At 32.7% G+C, this 22,088-nt stretch overlaps 1 protein-coding gene across 26 annotated transcripts in view; it reads left to right on the top strand.

Annotated features, from left to right (window-relative positions):
- The window catches only part of ZBTB20 (zinc finger and BTB domain containing 20), an 816,756-nt gene that overhangs the window by 322,606 nt on the left and 472,062 nt on the right, over positions 1-22,088 (top strand). The window contains exon 4 of one of the 26 annotated variants that reach the window (XM_021932927.2): positions 21,791-21,861. The exons of the other annotated variants lie outside the window; for them this stretch is intronic. The gene's annotated coding sequence lies outside the window, so the exon portion shown is untranslated. The remainder of the gene's footprint in view (positions 1-21,790; positions 21,862-22,088) is intronic. 26 annotated transcript variants of the gene reach the window in all.

Below are 22,088 nucleotides of genomic sequence, written 5' to 3'. Positions count from 1 at the left end.
ATTAAGGAGGCTTCAATATTGTTTCACAATTTTATTCTTATTAGTTTTTGTTTTTTATGGTTCTAATAACTTATGGACATGTCTTCATACTTACAGGAAAAGAAAGTGTGTAACTTCCAAGGTCATCTTTTTTCTGTCTCTGCTTTCATGTATGGAGGAATAAGTCACTCTTGTGATTACTATTAAGATGAAGTAAAAAGCATAATGCTTTGATATACATCAAACATTAATTCTTGAAATACTGTGCCACACAATGTTCACGCTGTGCACTGAAAAAAAGCGGAGGGACCCATATGTCAGACTGATATTCTAGAATTACTGATAACCACCTCTGAGATTCAAAACTGTTTCTGCTTTTATTAGTACCTACTTCCTAGTGTTCATGGAAGGATTAGGTGAATGAATGCTAATAAAACATATGGAACATTGTTGGCATTGATTAATTGTTATACTGAACGCTGATGTCTAATTTGAAAAAGGAGCAAGACATTTTGGGGATTATCCAGTAGGGGTATGAGCTATGAACTGTATTAAATTTTGTGGGGGGAGATTACAACCTGATGTCTTGGGGGAAAAAAACCTCTAAGATATTCAAGTTGTTGTTTTCCATTGAAAACGAATGTATAAAATGACGATTTGGGAAGGCATATTATATATTAGGTCAGAAGTGTATGATTCTTTCATGCCTCAGTTCATTACTATACTCTCAGTCTTGGCTTTAATCTCAACCATACCACCTATGACCTTAGTATACAAACGTTCCTTCATTCATATTATTGTTAATATTCAGAAGGTGAAGTGGTTGTTTATGGCAATAAATATTGTAGGTATTCAGAAGGTGAGGTGTTTGTTTATGGCAACTAAAGGCAAAATTACTTAATTTTGATTTTGTTGAAAAATTAATAATTCAGTGATAGTTTTATTCACAGTTCTTTTCCTATTTTGCTATTCCTCAACATACAGTGTTGGTATTTAGAATCTTAAAACTAGAAAACATTAATGCTAGAAGTGATCACAGATATTGACAAGTCTGATTCATTTATCTTACAGATGAAAAAATTAAGACCCCAGCAAAGAAGAAAACTGGCCAAGTTCAATTCTACATACTGACTTTCAGTGATAGGTCACATTTCCTTATTTTTCTAAAAATAATTGACTCTGGAGGAACAATTGATTGCTTAAATATTGCACTGATATGCTGAGCCAATAGATTTACCAATGTAAATCAATGTTATCTATGAATAGACAGTACACAGTATTTTAAACCTATCTGTTCAGTAGTACAGTACATCGTGTATGCCTGTCAGCGTTTTAATTCCTATCGCTTTGCAATGATGCTCAAGCTCACACTGAAACTCTTAAGTGATTATCTTTAAGGATTTTCTTCTCCAGCTATGAGTCTAAACAGTCTGAGTAAAGAGGCTGCATGGTCTCCTCATGGCCTACTAAATGTTTTTAGGAAGTGGAACCCCCTTCTGGAGTTCGGAGAGAAACATCACTTCTAAAATGCCTTTAAAAGTGCTCCAGCATAAACATTACACTGGAACATTTCATTAGCTTTTTGAGAACAATAAAGAAATGTGGAGCATAATAGGCTAATATGTTTAAGTGGCCTTGGTAGAACCCTACTTAACTCAGTGGGATTTTCTGCAGCATGCAGAGGTGGAAAACCATTCCTTACATATTTATTGTGTAGGACTGCCTCCTTCTTTATTGCATGCAATTTATATCAAAGAGAAGTGACTTTCCACCTGTAATTCTAAAATCAAGCAAGTCTCAAAATACACGTTTTAGAAGAATCAATATTTAGGTATGATGATCAGCAACCAGCAGTGCTGACTTTTGGCACTCTGGATTTCTGTCAGTAAAGATGGTGGAGGAGCCAACTTGAATCTCAGTATTTCCTGGCCTTTTAGGACTTAAATTTTCATCAGGGGATTAAGATCTATGAAATATCTGAGTTCCTAAAGAATACGCATGACGTGAGTCAAACCTCACTGGTCACAAATTACAAAAATTAATTCAATTAATAAAAGTTATTCTGTTCCTAGCAATAAAGCTAGCAAGAAAACTTTTCTGCAAAATATTTTGAATTAAGTAAAAATATAAGCTAATCAAAAATATAAAGTGGTAGTTTTTATGGTTTTATTAGGATTTCAAGTGAGTATACTTAGTCTATTGCTATTCTTGCAGTATAATATTCTGCCAGTACTCTTTAGCTCTCTGAGCTTATTTTCTCTGGTATAAATTGGGACCCCTTAGTCTTAGGGACACTGTGATCATTGTGATTTGTTTGAGCTTTTAGGAAAAAAGGTGTAAATTAGGCCCACAATTACAATATTTTAAGCAAGTTCAAACAAACATACATAATGACAAAATAAAAATTTCCACATATATATTAGTTTCCTTTCTGCCGACAAGTTGTCACCAAACTTTATTGAAAAGACCGAATTCCTATTTGTGTGGCATTGAATTAATGATATTAAAAAAAGCCTCTTGAATGACAGCTGGAGTGGCTGAAATGGCATATTTAAAACATTATGTTTGTTTGTTTCACTTACTGTCAAACTCTGTCTTAGAAATGCTATCAACTGGTTGTATTGATATATAGAAGCTGTCTTTTAGTTTCAGGATATGTTTTGTATCAAAGTTTCTCTTCATTGGTTTTTGGGATCTATATGCAAAATAACACATAAACACAAATGTAAAACCCAGCTGTAATCGTTTCTTAGCATTTGGTGACATCATAAATTCCTTAAGATTTATGCTCATGTTGTATTGTAAATATCACCAGAACCACTTAGTACGAGGGTGAAAATGCTTAACAAAACTTATTGAAAATAATGCATATACTTATTTTTCACTTTGAGGAGTGTTTCCTAGCTACCCTATTTACCCCAGTGGAATTTCACAAAAATGTCCCTGGCACTCAAAGTTTGTCTAACAATGAATCAAGTGGGCTTATTTTAAAATTCACCCCTAAATATGTTTGCTGGTTTTGAAATTCTGATTTTGTGCTTATGTAATTCAAAAACAGCTTTGGTTTAAAAACAAAATTTGGCAAAAATACTAGTGCATTATGTGTTTTAATCACGTATGGTGTTTTGAAAAAAATAGACTCAAAATTGACAAAATTGTTTTATTGGCACTACAGTTCAAATGCATGGATTTTCTTCCTCACAAGTTGCATAAAATAAAAATAAAATCAGCAGATATTTCTTACGTGAGTAGTATGTGAACTTAATTGATTTTTATAATATATAGTACAACAACTGCACTACAGACATAAATTTTCACGCTGTTTTCGCATCCTTTATTTTACAGATTTCATTATGTTTTATTTTATGGTCAAGTCTATAGTGTGCTTTAGCATAATTTTAAAATGCATGGAGCTCTCAAAAAAGTTTCTTCTAGTGATATGGATAGTACATAAAATCTAGTATCAATGGCCCAGCATTTCTCTTTCATAGAGCTCTTTGATTTTTTCTTGTATTCTTGTAAGTCCTTTCTTTGGAAAATATATGAACTTAGAAACAGAAGTTTCCCTGGCTCATATCATGCCCATGAGACAATGATAATGCTGAAGTCCTTTTCGTAATCAGGACCTTAATAGAGATTGTCCAGGTATTCTTAGCCAAAATATCCCTCTTATTGTACACTACTCCAGGGCAACATGTGGTGTGCCAGCTGGATGCCCTCCCTACATGCCTCAGGTGGCCACATTTCAATGGTGCCTATAGAGCACAGGCCAAATTCTCATTCTCTGTGTTAATCAGTGGGAGAATTCCCATAGAAAATGGGATGTGAGCATATTTCAGGAAAACTCAAAGAGATTAGCCAGATGATTAGGCCAGGACATTGTAAGTTCAAGTTTTATGTAGGATTTCTATAGCATTATCTTAGTTGACCAAAAAATGCTATAAAATTTGGAGATATTTCGAAATTAAAAATAATCATGCTTTTCATTTTAGTGTGATTTCTCCAAAGAGAAATTGAAAAATATTTTTTCTTTTGATATAATAGGATCTCATCTTGATTCATAACATCAAAGACAATGGATGTACCTAGTCATATAATTTGACTGAAACTTTTTCCCATGGTATTAAAAGGATCTGATTCTACTTGTAGAAGTCTCATTATACTTCTCTTTTCAATTAAATTCTAGTCAATTCTACAAACATTTAGTAAATGCTTACTATGTACAAAGCACTTTATTAGATGCTGTGAATAAATTCTGTGTATGGTGCTTTATAGTATGTAACATATTTTCATATTCATTTACTCATTTGGTGAAGATTCACTTTATTATTATTACTTAAATTGTCTACAGTTTCAGATGATGTTGTTTCCTTGGTAGAATGTTGTTGTGTTTTTGCTTTTTCTATTTTTGGTGTGTCCAGAGACCATGCTAGGAATATATTTAGCTTTCCTTGAAGGAAAAATAAGGTCTTATCATTGTATCATCATATTAAATTGAGTTGGATAGGAACTAGTGGCATTTCCTGAAATTTCTGTTTGTTTCATATGCCATCAGGTTCAGTCTTAAGTGTTTTTTTAATGAGCTAATTGAAATGGTTTGTCAACATGTTCAAAAAAAAAGTAATTTTATATACTACTTTTGTGACAATACTGATTTATCATATTTCATGTAATATCTTTTTTAAGGTAAAAACAATTAGATTTCTCCAGAAACTATTTATATCTCATACTTAATATTATATTAAATTTTACTGCTCTACCTTGAAATCTGCAAGTGCCATACAACTTCTGTAGAGTAGGTATGAAAGCTATTATTCCCCATTTAGCTTGTGTAATATGCTCTAATATTGTTGCATCTAATGCAGAATGAAATAATATGCTTCTATATTAATGTTACAATATCAAGTCATATTTCTACATATTTCTGAGATTTTTTTCAAGTCTTTCTCTCAAACCTGCTTTGTAAATACGTTAGAATAGCCCCAGTTTTATTTTTATTCATTCGTTTTATTTCCCTTACCTATAGTGTTAAAATGGAATTTATCAATACTTTAGCATTATAAGATTTTCAAATGATTTAAAAGAAAAATTATCTTCACTTTAAGCATTGAATGTATCACTTTTTTTCCATAAACCCGAAACTCAAAACCTGCAGGAACGCCTTCATTTGCTTTATTTCTGACATTAAATCTGCAAAAAGGCACTTTCCAGGTAACCCATCAGCTATGTCACCCTGGGTATTTGGCCAGAGGGCAGTCATGTTGACCCCATCTGCAAAGGCTGGCTGAATAGAATCTTGGACTATTAGAATCTCATTCATCAAGGTCCACATAAAGTATGGTAGGTGGGAAGCAGGAGGACAGATGGTAGGGTCGGGCGCAAGGAACTTGTTTGTTGACATTGATATAGACCCTTCTTCTTGCCAGAGTGACTCCATGCACTTATTTTGGCATGGAAGACTAGGCCAAAGCTATCATCTTAATAGAAGGTGAGCTGCAGGCAAACTAGAGAGATCCATGCACAGTAGGTATTTAGAGTTGGCTTAGATTTTATCTATCAGCTTGACTGTCATACATACTTGATTGATGTGCAGCAGGGCTTGAAAGTGCTGCATTGATGTTGAGGACTGTGTCATAAGGTTCCTGATATGGTGCACATGTCTGAATGGAGTTGGACATTGGCTGTCTTTGCCCATGCCAAACAACACCAGACTTCAGTGCATTATTCTGCAGTTGAGTAGCAGATGGTGAGTGCAGACGTTTGGAGGGGGTGTGCCTTCGAACACAATATAGAGCCAGCAAACTTACTTAGAAGGTTATTGCATGTCTTGACTTTGGCAGCTATTTTTTAAGCACTGTTGTTGAAAATCTAAGTTCCATCCATTGTTATTTGCAAAATACTAGGCAAGGTTGGTATTCCAGGGAAAAGAAATGTGAAAACGCAAATACACTGTTCACAATGCTGGTTACAGTTACTTGGGGGTGTCTTCCTTGGTGTTGTCTAAATGGGCCAAGTAAACATTCTCAGATTGATTATTCCTGAAATTGATACCAAAACAATTATTAATATTAGCAATATAGGTAAATTTTATCAATAAGTCAACAAGGGGAAACGCCATCAGAGCACTGGGTGAACACTGTTGTCAAATACGGTATTTATGAGTGACTTTATTTTCTTTGAGTTTTAATTCAGGAAAATTATTGTGTTTTTCAGCGCTAAAAAAAAGCAAGTACCTCAATATCTCAATAGATGTTCTTTATGCACAAAAGTATGGAGGTTCACAGATTAAAGAGCACAGTAATTCCACATGTATATGAAAAGTTATTTTTATCAGTATCTGTTTTTTTTTCCCTTAAGTGAAATTCTAACCCATATAAATTCATCTTAGGCTTAAAATAACTTTTTTGGTCCAGATTAAAAGGCAATGTATACTTATTGAAAGGACGTATCAAAATAGAAAATATATATAGCGAATAAATTTAAATCACTTGACACCACCAATCATGGATAAACAATTCTAAGTATTTGCTCTGCTTCTTTCCAAGTATATGGGCGTTTCTAAAGTGTACAGGTGTTTATATATATGTGTTTGTATATTTCTAAATAACATTTTGGATTGTATAGTCTGTATAGTGATCTCTTCACTTAGCCTAATTTTATTTTATGAAAACGAGTCATAAAATACTCGTTTTCAACAGCTGTGTAATATTGTATCTTAATTATGTACCCAAAATTTTTGATTAACTCCTTCATGTTTGACATTTAGGTCATTTTCCACTATTATTTCTCCTACTCTGAGGATCATTTTTATATATAAATTTTTATCTGCGTCTTGGATTGTGTTTGTAGCTTACATCCTTAGAAGGTTGATTTCTGGGCTAGAGGATGTAAAATTCTCAAGGTTCCTTTGAGAATTCTTCTGCAATTGTATGTAAAAGTGCTTTTCTAACTACATTCTTAACTGTTTTGAATAGTAGCATTTTATAAATATATGACAAATTGTAGGCAAAATAACTGGTCTACATTGTTTTAATTTGCATTGATTTGATTAATAAGGAACTAGAATGTTTTTTACATGTTTGTTTGTCATTGTTTTCTTATTTTTATAAATTGTTTGCTTATGGCCTTTACTCATGTTGTTTTACTGATTTGTAAGATTTTATGGGAGAAAATGTTAAATATTTGTATGGCCAATTTCATTGATTTTTTTTCCTCTGTGACTGTGTCCATTACTTTTATCTTCTTTTTTAAATAGCTTGAAATTTAGTAAATATTCACCCTTTTTTTGTAGTATGATCATGGTTCTATTTTATATTTTTAATTGTCTGTCTCTCCCAGAATTTATTTTAGCATGTTATGATGTAAACATCTTACTTACTTTTGTTCTTAATGGTTAATCAATTGTTCCAGAATCATTTCCCCACCGATTTTGATATCATCTTGATTGCCTCCTAATTTTTATCAATATTGGGATCTAGTTCTGGACTATCTGCTTTTTCAGTTCTTTCACCGGTTCCATATTGCTTCCATTGCAGCTTCAAAATAAGTTTGTGTATCTTTTAGATCAAATCCTTCCTTATCTTTCTTTTTTCAAAAATGCTTTGACTTTCGTCACCTACTTATTAGTCAGGATTTGTTTAGTTTGTCAAATTCATAAAAATGTTTCATTGGAATATTTGTTGGAATTGTATTAAATCTATAAATTAGTATTAGTATCTTTGCAATGTTCAGTCTTCCCATTCAGAAGCATAGTATGTTTTCATACATAAATAGATTGTATCTTTTTATTCATATAGATCCCCAAATTCCTTAGTATATTTAGGTATAGGCATGCTATGTTCTTGTTAGTGTCCTCGATTGCCTGTATTTCATTTATAATTTTTTGGTAGAAAAGTCACTTCCTATTTATAATCCATATGATCCTCAACTTACGTGGGGTTCCATTCTGATAAACCCATTGTAAAACTGGAAAATCCTAAGGTAAACTACTGTAAGTTGAGGACTGTCTGTATTTATGATCTAGCTATTTTATTCAGCTCTCTTAATAGTTTTAATAATTTCTTTTAAGTTCTTTCAGGGTTTCAAAGTCATTAAATTATCTCCTAACAAAGACGACTGTCTATTTCCTTTCTTATTTCTGTTTAATATCCTATTTCATTGGCTATAATTTCCAAAACAGTTAAGTAATCATTGTGATAGAGGGCACATTTCTTGTTCTTTATTATTTGGTATTTTCTCTAGTTTTTTTTTTTTTCCATATTTAAGGCAAATATTAGTTATTGATTTAAGACAGATATTATTTAATATATTGGTAAAGTGGATTAAAAGACTATTTTCTGAATCCTTATTTGATTATTAGGAATGGGTGTTAACTTTTATTAATCTTTTTTTTCTGGTAAATATTGTCCAATTATAATTCATGGACATAGACTTTTCTTGAGATGTATTTTTCAAGTCAAATTAATTCATCATACATTTTATTCAGCACTTACTATATGCCAGAAATTGTTCACTAGGCATTGGGAGTAAGAGGCATATCCCTTTCCCTTTAAAACATTATAGGATAATTTGAAATGTGACACTTCAGCAATAGCATAATTGATTTCCCACTATCAAATTGCTCTTGCATAACTAGAAAAAAACTTTATGACCTCATTAAGAAAAGTTTCAGAGTTTTTTAAAATAACCTAATGGTATTCCTTGCCACAATGTGAATTTTTAAAATTGTTTAAATGTAAAATGGTGATTCACAATTGAAATTATGAGTTTTTATATTGAAACACCATCGTGTTCAGATTCTAATCAAAAACGTCCATAAAAGTTTATAATGCCTCAGAAAATTAATAGACTTCTATAATATAGATTGTTTATATTCTGTGTGATTAGGAAATTGGAATTTCTCATCACACTTTACCACTTCCTATACAGCATGACAGAAATGATATGTGATATTGGGGCAACTCGTTTTCATGATGCTGTCATTGGGGTTTCATTTCTCTGGAGTCTGAATCATCTGTAGGATTTCAGCGTGTATTTACATAGATTTATTTTCAGTTGAAGGGTTTTTTTTTTGGTCTTAATTTTATTGGCTCAGTGTAGTGTAGCATAATCTAACTTGCTTTCCCCATATAATGATATCATTTGTCTTATTTTTGGGAATTCTTTAATGTTGTTCTTTTACATAGTATGCATGAAATGAAATTAGATTTTTTATATTTCACACAAATATTTATTGTGAACCAATTTTCTGCTCAGAATCATGCTAGTTTTTATCAGTTACAACACAGAAAACTTATGTTTTACTTTATGTCATACTTTCAAGGAACTTACTTTCTAGTTCATAGATAGATACAAATAAGCAAATTGCAAAACTCCTAATGAAATATTTATTTTTATAGAGGCATATATGTATGGCTCTGTGTGTGTGTATATATTTATTTATTTATTTATTTATTTATTTATTTTATTTTATTTTGAGACAGAGTTTCGTTCTTGTTGCCCAGGCTGGAGTGCAATAGCATAATCTCAGCTCACTACAACCTCTGCCTCCCAGGTTCTAGTGATTCTCCTGCCTCAGCCTCCCGAGTAGCTGGGATTACAGGCATGTGCCACCATTCCCGGCTAATTTTATATTTTTAGTAGAGACGGGGTTTCTCCATGTTGGTCAGGCTGGTCTCAAACTCCCAACTTCAGGTGATCCGCCCGCCTCAGCCTCCCAAAGTGCTGGGATTATAGGCTTGAACTACTAAGCCAGGCCTGATTTATTATGTGTGTGTGTGTGTGTGTGTGTGTGTGTATATAAAATGTATATATATGTTGTATAAATGTATTTCATATAGACATATAGAGAGAGATTTACACACACACACACGGAATCATATTCTTGTTCTTTTAGCAAATGTGTCAGTTCTTACGAGATTCCTTTTGTGTACTTACCTCACCCTGGCCTCTTCATGCTTTTCCTATCATTATTGTACTTTTACAATTGTTTCTTCACTGGCAGCTTAAATAATTTTACTTTTGCAAGTTTTTTTTTATTGTCTTGGGAACTACACTGGATAGACGAATGTCATGCACATTAATCTGTAAGATATTACTAGTGATAATTTGTCTCAAACAAAGGTGACCCTGCTCAGAGTTTGGAAATAGGAATAGTGCAGGCTACTATATTGTAGACTGAAAATCATTGCTTTCTGAATCTCCTATTTCATTAAAGTACATACTTGTCTTGATTTTTAGAACTATTCAAAAAGAATTAACATGCATAGTAGGAGAAACCCAAAATGTGAACAGTGAAGTTATCGTCTCTATTAAATGAGGATTTTAGCAGTAAGCTTTGGTATATTAAGGAAGAAAACTGCCATACTTTGGGTTTTCATGAGATTTTTATTTCATAGACCCATCCATTTTAAGATTTAGCATTTGGCATATATTCTAAGGTTTAGTCTTAAAAATTTATCAAATTTTAAAAATTTATATCTCCCCTAAATTTTTAATGTCTGCATTGAATAATGTTTGTCACAGACCACAATACCTGTCCCTGTGGAATGGTTATTCTATCTTAATTCAAAAGTAATACTATTGATTAGATAATACTTACAGCTTCCAAACTTCAAGGCATTTTTTAGCCACCATTTCTCCTTAACCTAACTCTGAGCTTCCTGTGTGGTATCATTTGTTTGAGGTCTTATTAAAATGTAAATAAATTGCACCCAGCACACTTCCTCTATTTGCCCAGCTTGTTACTATATCGAAACAACTGTCTTAATGAAACGCATATTGATGTATTGTGTATTTCCGTATTAACCAAAGTGAAGAGGAAGTTATATGAATATATAACAGAGCCCACTTCATAACAGTTTTTGTTAAAGCATTTTATAAATTGGAGATAATCTGAGCCATGGGAGATGATGTAATTCTACATGACAGAGTTCACAGAAAGAGGATAGCTCCTCAGACAGAATAAGATTAGACTCTTGAGAGAGATGCATTGGGGCTTTTATGGCACTTTACCTTTATAGGCGTAGCTGACTCACAGTTCTCCATATTGATATTGTAGTGTTGTAGCAAAGATAGTAAAAATAAAAATAAAGAAAAAAGAGTATTATCTCAAATAATGTATCTTTGGCATTGATATGAAATTTTTGACTTTTAAGCATCAATTTACCATTTTATTTTGTTCATCTAAAAGCTACTTCTAACCTCCATATTATTTCAGAGAAATGGCTTAATACTTACTTAGTAGCAGGTTGTGTGTGTGTGTGTTTTGTGTGTGTGTGTGTGTATAAAATCTCCATAAGACATGGTTGTATAAAACCAAATTCATGAAAGAATAAGCAATAACAATGAGTAGTTATCATGAATAATGATCAATATCAGGGCTATTAATGTATAATACTACTTGATCAATTACTAAATTAATTTTGTAGAAAACAATTGCTATAGAAATACTTGAAATATTTCAGTTGCTTAAGCACAATACCAAATAGTAAAAATAGGAGGCTATTCATTGTGTGCAAGGGAAAATGGGTAAGCCAAATTGGAATTAAAATGTGTCACATTGGAATGAAATCCTGAAGGTCCAGTAGTGGTTTATTGTCTCTGTGTCATCAGACTATCGATGCTCGTAATTTTTTCATCATACTTTCTGTATTTTCAGTGTACTGTTTTGTTTTATTTTGTTTTTGCCATGGGCATGTATTAATGTCATAGTCACAAAAAGTTAATGTAAAAATGTGTTATATATGGCCTACCTGTAGATAATTCATTAAGATGTAACTACTAATATATAAAATCTGCCTGAAGGAATGGGAGCCAGAAGCTAAATTTAAAGGAGAAGTATTTTATTGTACAAATAATCCATTGTCTCAGAACTTAACATTCTATTTTTAAAGCATTCTTTAGTGCAAGTCATGTAGACCTAAGTTCATGAGGTTAGTCATTACTAGGAGGTTACCTGAATATTTATGTTACATGTAACAGCTAGAGAGCCAGCTAATATTAATACGATTATTTATATTCTGTAGAGGTACTATAGAAACATATTATAGAGGGCCTGTCTTATCTTACATAGAGGTTTAATACAACTTAGAAAAAAGTTGCCTGTTTGGACACCTTTGTGCAAATTATTAAAAGAAACGCTTTACTCAAGCAGATGCAGCTTGGGCTAGGGACCATGGGTTATTGAGTGGAACACACTCATGGACTAGGTGCCTTGGGCAGGGTACAAACTATATAATCAGTTGGGTCTGCTCTATGTTACATGCCTTATTAGTTATTTGAAAATGGTTGGTGTTGTTCCATAGGTCCCAAATTATTTTATTCTTGCACAGAAAGGCAAGAATCATCTTCAGGTGACTTAGCAAAGAAGTGGTTAGCTAAGCTTTAAATTAATATTGAGCTCTGATGATACAAATCTGTTACTTTGTCTCAGACAAATTTAAGGCAGATTTGAGGCTATTCTGATTTGAATAGCTTCGAAGGTAGAAGAAAACTAAAGTCACCAAAAAAACATAGATGAGTTTATAGAAGATCTAAAGTTGATATTTTCAAATTGCATCTGAAATGTTGGGGTATCATATAGTAAATTTAGATGAATTGTTACATGGAAGGGTAGACAGAAAAATATACAGTAGAGACAGATATTTCTTTGTTACAAAAAGAAATTGAGATAGCTTAAATGATACATCCATGAACAATGTAAATATATTTATATAGAAATATATTTGTATAAATATAAATGAAAGTAAATGAAATATATAATATAAATTAAGTAAATAAAAAATAAAATAGGTAAACAGTGGAAAAAATATGAGAGGGGGGCAAGAATTTGACCTGCATTTAAAAAGCATCCTATAAAGAATCTTATGTACATTTACAGATTGGGCTCTGATTATATATTTTAAAGAAATACAATGCTGATACTAAGAAAAATAAATCTTCCTAGGATGCTCTTCAGTATGTATAGGGATCACTGTATTATAATGTAAATATCAAGATAAATATTAATTTTCATTAGCAACAAAGGATATTTTATAGAAATTCTACTTTGTAGTCCTCAATGTAGACTGACAACATCTTATTACTGTGAACTTCAGTATTCCCATTCTTAAAAGATTTGGCCCAAATAGACAACACTTCTCATAGATATAATTCATTGAATGACAGTGAAGTCTAGATTATCTAGATTATATTATATTAGATTATCTGGATTGTATTACTTGAAATACAACTATTTTTGTTATTATTATTATTTGAGATGGGGTTTCACTCTGTCACCCAGGCTGGAGTGCAGTGGTGCCATCTTGATTCACTGCAACCTCCGCCTCCCGGGCTCAAGCGATCCTCCTGCCTCAGCCTCCCAAGTAGCTGGGACTACGAGTGTGTGCCACCATGCCCAGCTAATTTTTGCATTTTTTGTAGAGACAGGATTTTGCTGTGTTGCCCAGCCTGTTCTCAAACTCCTGGACTCATGTGATCTGCCCATCTCAACCTCCCAAAATGCTAGGATTACAGACGTGAGCCACTATGCCCAGCCTATTTTTTTAATTATTGTTAATTAATAGCGGAAATAGTAATCAAGTTGGGATAGGGTTGATATCCTTTTATAGAAATTGCAAAGCCTAATAAAAACAATCACTGGAGAGGTTTGCTGGAAAAATACCATTCCACAGGAACAGAAATCTGTTTAAATATTTGTTTTGAATCCACTCGAATGTATACACAATAGGAGTTTGAGGCTTCAAGTTTCTTTTTCATTGCAGCCTGGATATTGCCCTATTGATAACCTTATACAACAAGGTGATGGAGTTTCATCACATTCTCCATCATCAGACTTACATCTTTAAGCAATGTGTGTGATGTTTCAAAGTTTTGTTTCATGGATTAGATTTCTTGTTTTCCAAACAGAAACAGTAATCTTTACTATTACAGGTTCCTAGATTAAAGGTTATGACACTTTAATGAGATGAAGTTTGGTGAATACTTTGATTTCCTCAATATTTTGTAAAAGTGAAGTATTATGTTGATCCAAAAATATCAGTAAGATATTCATAATTAATGCTTTATACATTCTTAATTTCTCCTGAACAAAGTTTGCTGATTTTTTTTTCTTCTATTTCAGTCTCTGAAGAAAAATGAAAGCTTAGATAATTCATAGAAGCAGATACTATATGTTTATCTCTTTTCATGTGATAGGAGTTATTTTGTAAATCTGTTCATAATTTAAATGCTCTAGGGAAGTCTATTCTCAAGGGGGCATTATTGTGGATCATCATGTACAGGAAAAATTATTTTATAGTAAATATTATTCTCTATATCTATATGGGAACTTTCTGATTTACAAGTTATTTGAGTTCCAAAAGGAGCTTATTCCCTTTGTATGTTCCCAAGGAAGTATAACCTGAGTGAGCACAGGAATCTGTGAGAAAATAAGCTGGCAAATACTAACCTGATACAAGTAAGTATTTGGACCTACTTAGATCTCTGAGCTATTATTGTTTTGTATAAGATTAAGTCTAAATGACATATTCTTTACAATTGCTTAGAATAGGTTTATTCCAACTCAGTCCAGCTCCAAAGTTCATAGCAACTCATTATTAACCAAAGTAATTCTAGTCCTTCTTGCTGAGTGGTTTCTCCAAACTCTATAAAGTGAGGCGAAATTATTTATCTCCCATGGGAGAATTTTGGTAACCTTATACCTATATCCCATACACTTCCCTAGAAATCCTTATTCCCCCCCACACCCCCGCAAACCTTTAAACCTTCTAGAGATGTAGCAGGAGGGGCAGTTGAAGATTTTCTGTACACATGTAATTATTATGAAAATGTTCATTCAATGGCAGTGAGACTCCCTCCACCCCCACCCCACATGCATGCCTACCTGCAGCTAGGCCCCTGATTCCTGCCTTACTAAGAAAAGAATTAGACAATGGTCATTTGCTGAAGAAATGGCATAAGTCGTTTATGCCCATTATAGATTAAAAGGTCATAAATCATATCACAGAAGCTGGATACTTGGGAGTGAAAGGGGCCAAATTAAAAGTTACGTTGGGACAACTAGCACAATTAGGAGCCCCCAGTGTTTCAGCCAGGACTGCTTCCTCCAATTACCCCTCCCCACAGTTCCGTTGGATCAATAGTTCTGCCAGGGCAGGACGAGTCATGAAAACCCACAACTTCACTGCTGAAAGTGGGTGATTTGATAATTTGATGGAGCAGAACAGAGAAAAATCCCATGCCCTTAGGTTTGGTCAAAACAGTGACAATCTCAGGGGCAAACAAGCAGGGAGAATAAACATCATATGTAGCCTGAAGTTACAGTTCAGAGTAGAAAAGAACTGGCAGATTGGTCAGAAATTTAGCAGGGAGAATTGGAAAAGGATACTATCATAGTGAACCTTGGTAAACTACCATATATTCCTAGAGGTCTGAAAGGCTGCACACATACTCTGGGGAAGACCAGAGGAGGACCAAGATGTCCACTTATCCTTAGCTGAACCTAAGGCTTTGGGCACACAGAGAGAAGATAAGAGAGAACAAATGGAAAGTAAAAATTAAAAAAAAAGACTTCTAAACTGCCTGAACTTTGAGTGCATTCTCCACCCCACACACACATATATATTAACTAGAGGTGTTAGTTAGCATAGTGGTCATAGGTGTTTAAGTACAACCTGTGACTGATCGTTGGCTGACCACTAAACTGTGTTAACACAGGGAAAGTCCTAGCTTAAAAACAAAAATGGAAATTACACAAACTGAGCAGAAACATCAGCCGTGGCACAGCATGGGGAAGACAGGCTGCACAGAGTTACGTTAGGTAAGTCCTAAATAAACAAACACAGCAATAGCAGCAACAACCCTCAACAGGGAAAAGTCAGAAGCCAGAGTTGCTGTAATATAGTATATAAAATGTCAATTTTCAAGAAAAAAATGAGACATGTAATAAACAGGAGTGTGACTCATACCCAATTTAAAAAGCGGTTAAAAGAAAGTGTCTGAAGAAAAATTAGAAATTGTATCTGGGTTGAAGTGGAGACAGCAGATGTTAAACTTAGCAAACAAAGAGTTGAAAGCGCTATTATAGATATGTTCAAATAACAGGATATCATGTTAAATAATTAAAGTATTACCGTAATTACTCTTTAAATAGAGAGTATCAATATAAAGATAAGTTATTTTAAAAGGAACAAAAATTCTGGAGTTAAAAAATATAATAACAGAAATAAAAAATTTGCAAGAGAGTCTCAACAGAATATTTGAGATGGCAGAATAAACAAACAATGAGATTGAAAATCAATTAATAGAAATGGTCTGATTTGAAGAGAAAAAAAAAAAACAATGAAAAAAATGAGCAGAGCTTCGGAGACCTGTGAGACACCATCAAGCATACTAACATATCTGTAATGGTAGAGAAGAGGAGGAAAGAAAGAAAGGGCTCAAAAATATTTGAAGAAATAATAGCCAAAAACTTCCCAAATGTGATGAATAACATTAATCTACACATTTGAGAAGCACAGAAACTCTGTGTTGGATAAACACAAAAAGGATCTGTAAATAGACACATTATAGTCAAACTTTTGAAAGAAAAAGAGAAAATTTTGACAGTAACAAGAAAAAAAAAGACTATTAGATACAGGAAAACAACACTACGATTAACAGCTTACTTCTCATTAGAAACAAAGCCAGAAGGCAGAGGGATAACGTATTCAGTGTGCTGAAGGAAAAAAAAGGGAAAATGTCATTTAGGAATTTTATATTTAGCAAAAATGTTCTTCATACATAAATATAAAATAAAGATATCCCAAATAAACAAAGACTGAGACAATTCGCTGCTAGTAGACCTGCCTTACAAGAAATACTGAAGGAAATCCTTTAAGTGGAAATGAAATGACAAAAACATATCTAAAATTCACCTAAACAAAAGGACCTCATCATGTCATTATGTAGGTAAGTATAGATATAATATAAACATAAAACTAAATTCTATTTAAACAGAAGGAAGGAAATAACAAAGATAAGAACAGAAATCAATGAAATAGATAATGAAAATAATAGAGAAAATTCATGAAACCAAAAGTTAGTTTTTTAAAAGATAACCAAAACAGTTTTTCTTTTGCTAGACTGATCAAGGAAAAAGGAGAGAAGATGACAGATTACCAAAATGAGGAATCAGATAGAAGATATCACCCCCAATCCCACAGAAATGAAAAGGATTATGAAGTATAATTATAGTTCACACTATACTATAAACAAATAGTATAACCTCGTAATCATTCTCATTTCTATAGGGTTGGTGGTGATACCTTCTCTCTCATTCCTGATCTCATACTATACTGTGAACAAATATTATAACCTCATAATCCTTTTCATTGCTTGATAGTTAGAAATACAACCTGTGACTGATCATTTGTTGACCTCAATTGTCATTGCTTGACAATTAGACAATTGTTAGCAACTGGACAGTTGTTAGCAGTTAGCTGGATAAAATCCTAAAAATGTACACATTACCAAAACTGACTCAAGAGGAAATAGAAAATATGAACAGACTCATAATAGTAAAGAGATACAATATATAGTAAGGAGAAAATCCTAGGTGTAGATGGCTCCACTGGTGAATTCTATCCAATACCAATCTTTCACAAACTTTTCTAGAAATAGAGCAAGAAAGGTCATTTTTCAGTTATTTCTACAAAATTACACTGAGAGCAAAGCCAGACAAACACATCACAATGAAAGAAAACTGTAGACCAGATTCCCTCATGAATATAGACACCAAAACTCAACAAAATATTCACTAACCAAATGTGGCAAAGTAGAAATGCATTATACAGTCTGACCACAGAGGATTTACCCAGGAATGCGAGTTTCACTTAACATCCAATAATTAATTAATGCAATATACCAGATTAATAGAAAAAAGAAAAAAAAAAAACATGACCATTTCAATAGATACACAGAAACATTTGAGAAACTCCAGTATCCTCTTGTGATATAAACTTTCAACAAAAGGAATAGAAGAGAACTTCTGTAACCTGACAAAGGGCATCTATGAAGAACTTATAACTAATGTATGTAATGATGAAAACCTGACTGATATACTCCTAGGATTGGAAAAGAAGCAAGGTTGTCAGTTTTTATGTCTTCTATTCAGCATTGTACAGGAGATTCAATCCAGTCCAGAATGATAAATACAAGAAAGAAAGAGAGAGAGAAACAAATTAGAGGGAAAAAAAAAGAAGAAGAAGAGGAAGCAGGGGAGGGGGAGCAGAAGGGAAAGAGAAAGGCAGACACACCAGGAGAAAGAAACAATCAATGGCATACAGATTGGAAAGTAAAAAGTAAAACTAATTCTTTGCCAACAATATAATCCTGTACATAGAAAGTTCTAAACAATGTACATACACCTCCCCCACCACACACACATGAACTAATAAAGGAATTCAACAAGTTAACTGGATATAAGAAGAGATATTGTACAGAAATCAGTTATATTTCTGTATGCTAGCAACAAACAATGAAATTAAGAAAACAGTTCAATTCACAATCCTGTGAAAAAGAATAAAGGTGTTTTTACAGAAATTGACAAGCTAATCCTAAAATTTACATGAAGATGCAAAAGACCCAAAATAGTGAAAATAATTTTGAAAAAGGAAAACAAAATTAGATAATGTACAATTTCTGCTTTTAAAACTTACTATATAGAGTATGATATTGGCATACAGATCAACGGAATGGAATTCAAAGTTCACAGAATTAACCATTATATTTTTGATCAATTAAATTTGACAAAGGTGCCAAGGCAATTTGTCAGGGGAAGGGATAGTCTTTTCAATAAGTAGTGCTTTTGTAATTGATGCTAGGATTATATACAATATAAATAAATATTCATGAACCTAGGACTGTTAAAACATAGACTCTTATTTCATATCATGCATAAAAATTAAATCATGGGCCTAAATGTAAGAGCTAAAATTATAAAATTTCTAGAAGAAAACAGGAGAAAATCTTCATGACTTTGGGTTAGAAAAAGTTCTTAGCTATCACACCAAAAGCTTGATTCAATAAAATTCTTGGTGATTAGGATGTCAACAAAATTTAAAACTTTTGCACTTCAAAAGACCCATTAAAGAAATGAAATGACAAACCAAAGACAGGGGGAAAATATTTGCAAGACTGTGATTTGCAAATCATAATCTGATAAAAATTGTTATGCATAATATATAAAGAATTCTTCAATAATAAAAAGACAAGCAACCCAGCTAAAAATTGGGCAAAATATTTGACAATTCACCAAAGTGATTCACCAAAGAAGATGAAGTCATGCCTAATAAACACTTGAAAACATGGCCAACATTATTATTTCCAGGGAAAAGTAAATTAAAGCCATAAGATACTACTTCACAACCACTAGCTATAATAAAGACAGATAGTAAAAAGTGTTGGAAGATAAAGACAAATTAGAAGCCTCCTATATTATTACCAGGGGAAATGTAAGAGTATAGTCACTTTGGAAAGTGGTTTGGAAGTTTCTTAAAAGTTAAAATAAACTTACTCTTATGATCCAGCAATACCACTTTAAGGTATCCAAGAGGGGAAAAATAGTATGTCCACACAGAGATGTATTTTATGTGAATGCTCATGGCAGCATTATTCATACCAGTAAAAAACTGGAAACAATTCAGATGTCCATTGGCTGATGAATGGATAAATAAAATGTGTTATATCCATACAATGGAATGGTATTCATCAACAAAAGGTAATAGACTACTGCTACATGCCACAACACAAATGAATCTTAAAAATGAATTATGATAAGTGAAAAAGCTACATGAAAGAGATCACATATTATTTGATTGCATTAATAAAAATATCCAGAAAGGGCAAATTTATAGAGACAGAAAATATTTGTTGTCTGGGTCTAGGGATTGACTGCCTAAGGGTATGAAGGATCTTCGTAGGGTGACAAAAATATTCTAAAAATGAATAGTGGTGATGGTTATACAACTCTAAATTTACTTAATGTCATTGAGTTGTACACATAACAAGAGTGTATTGTATGTTATATAATTTATATCTCAATAAACTGTTAACAAATGAAATTATGCTTATTAAAACTAAGAGAAGTATAGAGAAACCTGGCAGACATTCTCTTAAGCAAGCGACCAAGGTTAACATACCCAGAGATAACATATACTTTGATATTATGTTATAAGAAGGGCACATCACCTCTTTTGTATTCTTCTGTAAACCTATAATCCTAATCTAGTTATGGGATTGGACAAATCAAAGTTGTAAAAGATTTCACAAAATATCTGACCACTAGTCTTCACAATTATCAGTCATGAAAAACATGGAATGACTAAGAAACTATCACAGATCAGAAGAGACTAAGGAAACATGGCAATTAAAATGCAGTATGGTACCCTGGATTGGATTTTTGGAACAGATAAAAAAAAAAAACATATTAATGGAAAAATCGATGACATCTGAATAAAGTCTGTAGTTTAGTTAATAATATTGTATCAATATTGATTACTTAATTTTGTCAAATTTACCATGGTTATGTAAGATATTAACATTAGGAGAAACTAGTGAAGGAAATATGGAAACTCTCTGTACTATCGTTGCAACTTTTCCACAATTCTAAAATTGTTCCAAAATACAAAGTTAAAATTTTAAAAAGCGAATGGAGAATTTATAGATTAAAGGATAATTATCATTTGAATATAATGTGTAGATCTTATTTAGATCCTGATTCAAACTAACCAGCTATGAAAAGTAAAGACCATTTAAAAGTCAATCATTTAACATGGACAGGATATTTAATGACATTAAAGAATTACTATTATTTTCGATGTAGAATGATATTAGTTATGATTGTCATCTTTCAGTAACACATAGTAAAGTATTCATGCATAAAATAATAAGCTATGTGGGATTGTCTTTTAGATGATCTGGTTGAAGAAAAAGTAGTGAGAGTATAATTGGGAAAACAATTGACAATGGGTGATGGGTACTAGAGAGTTCATTTTGCTATGTTCTGTACTCTTGCATATATTTGAATTTTTTTATAATAAAAAGTTTTTAAATACTGAAAAGAAAAAAATACTAAAATAAATAATTAAAGTATTATAATTAGCCTTCTATGCTGACCACAAACAGGGCTGTCTCTTAAAAATCAAATCTGTACAATGTCTGAATAAATAAATCATAGAGAGATGAGTGAACTCTCAAAAGCAATCGGAGCAAGATACAATCAGTACTGAATAGTTGGAAGAGCAATAAGAGAAGTGCCTGAATTAACATAGACCTCCTAAGCTGGAATGCTTTGTTGTTCTTTCCTTGAAGTTCTGTGACCTGGTGATATCTAAAACTCCTTCTGTGTGAGGATTTTAAAAAGTAGAATGTGGTCAGAAGCAGCCCTTTGTTTGTAGTCAGTGGTAAGATCTATAGTTCTCACCCCCCTTCAGGTTTTTTTTTTTATTGACTAGAGGCTTTGTTTGTGGCCTTGTGACTTACAAGATAGGTTACTGTAATATAATGCATTTGCTACTTCTCTGGAAAGCCATTCAGAATCTTTAAGGAGTACAGAATGTACAACTCTTTTGCTAAAGGGTCTCTGCCAGAAAAGCATTCTTCCGGATTTTGTAATTTGCATTGATTACTGAGCTGTTGCTCAGTGCATCATTGGATGTTGACTGTAATCTATAAAGCCTTACATAGTTTTGTTCTGATTAAAGAAGTCTGACACTGGTTGTCAATTTTAATAATGACTGAGATTGATCTATGTGACTTAAAATTTTAACAGATTTTGGAACCTGAAATGCGAGAAGCAAGTTTTCTTATTGATGACACATACTCTGTAAATCTATTTTAAAGGTGGGTTCAGTGTACAGTAGTGAATTTGAATTAAAAAACACAGAAAGCTGAAAATAGACAAAAGTGCCAAAAATAAGGTATTTTTTCTGACTTTCTGTTCCTTCATCTCACCTGACATTCCCTCAGAATATTTTACATCCTTGATGACCAGTCTTTTAAGCAATTCTACCTGATAACCTCACTATATAGTGACAGAGTTACTGATTTGTTCATGAGGAGATAAGAAG

Source organism: Papio anubis, chromosome 2 (genome assembly GCF_008728515.1).
Source record: "Papio anubis isolate 15944 chromosome 2, Panubis1.0, whole genome shotgun sequence".
Classification (NCBI taxonomy): domain Eukaryota; kingdom Metazoa; phylum Chordata; class Mammalia; order Primates; family Cercopithecidae; genus Papio; species Papio anubis.
Note: the sequence above shows the minus strand (reverse complement) of the source record. Positions and strands in the feature narration are given on the sequence as shown.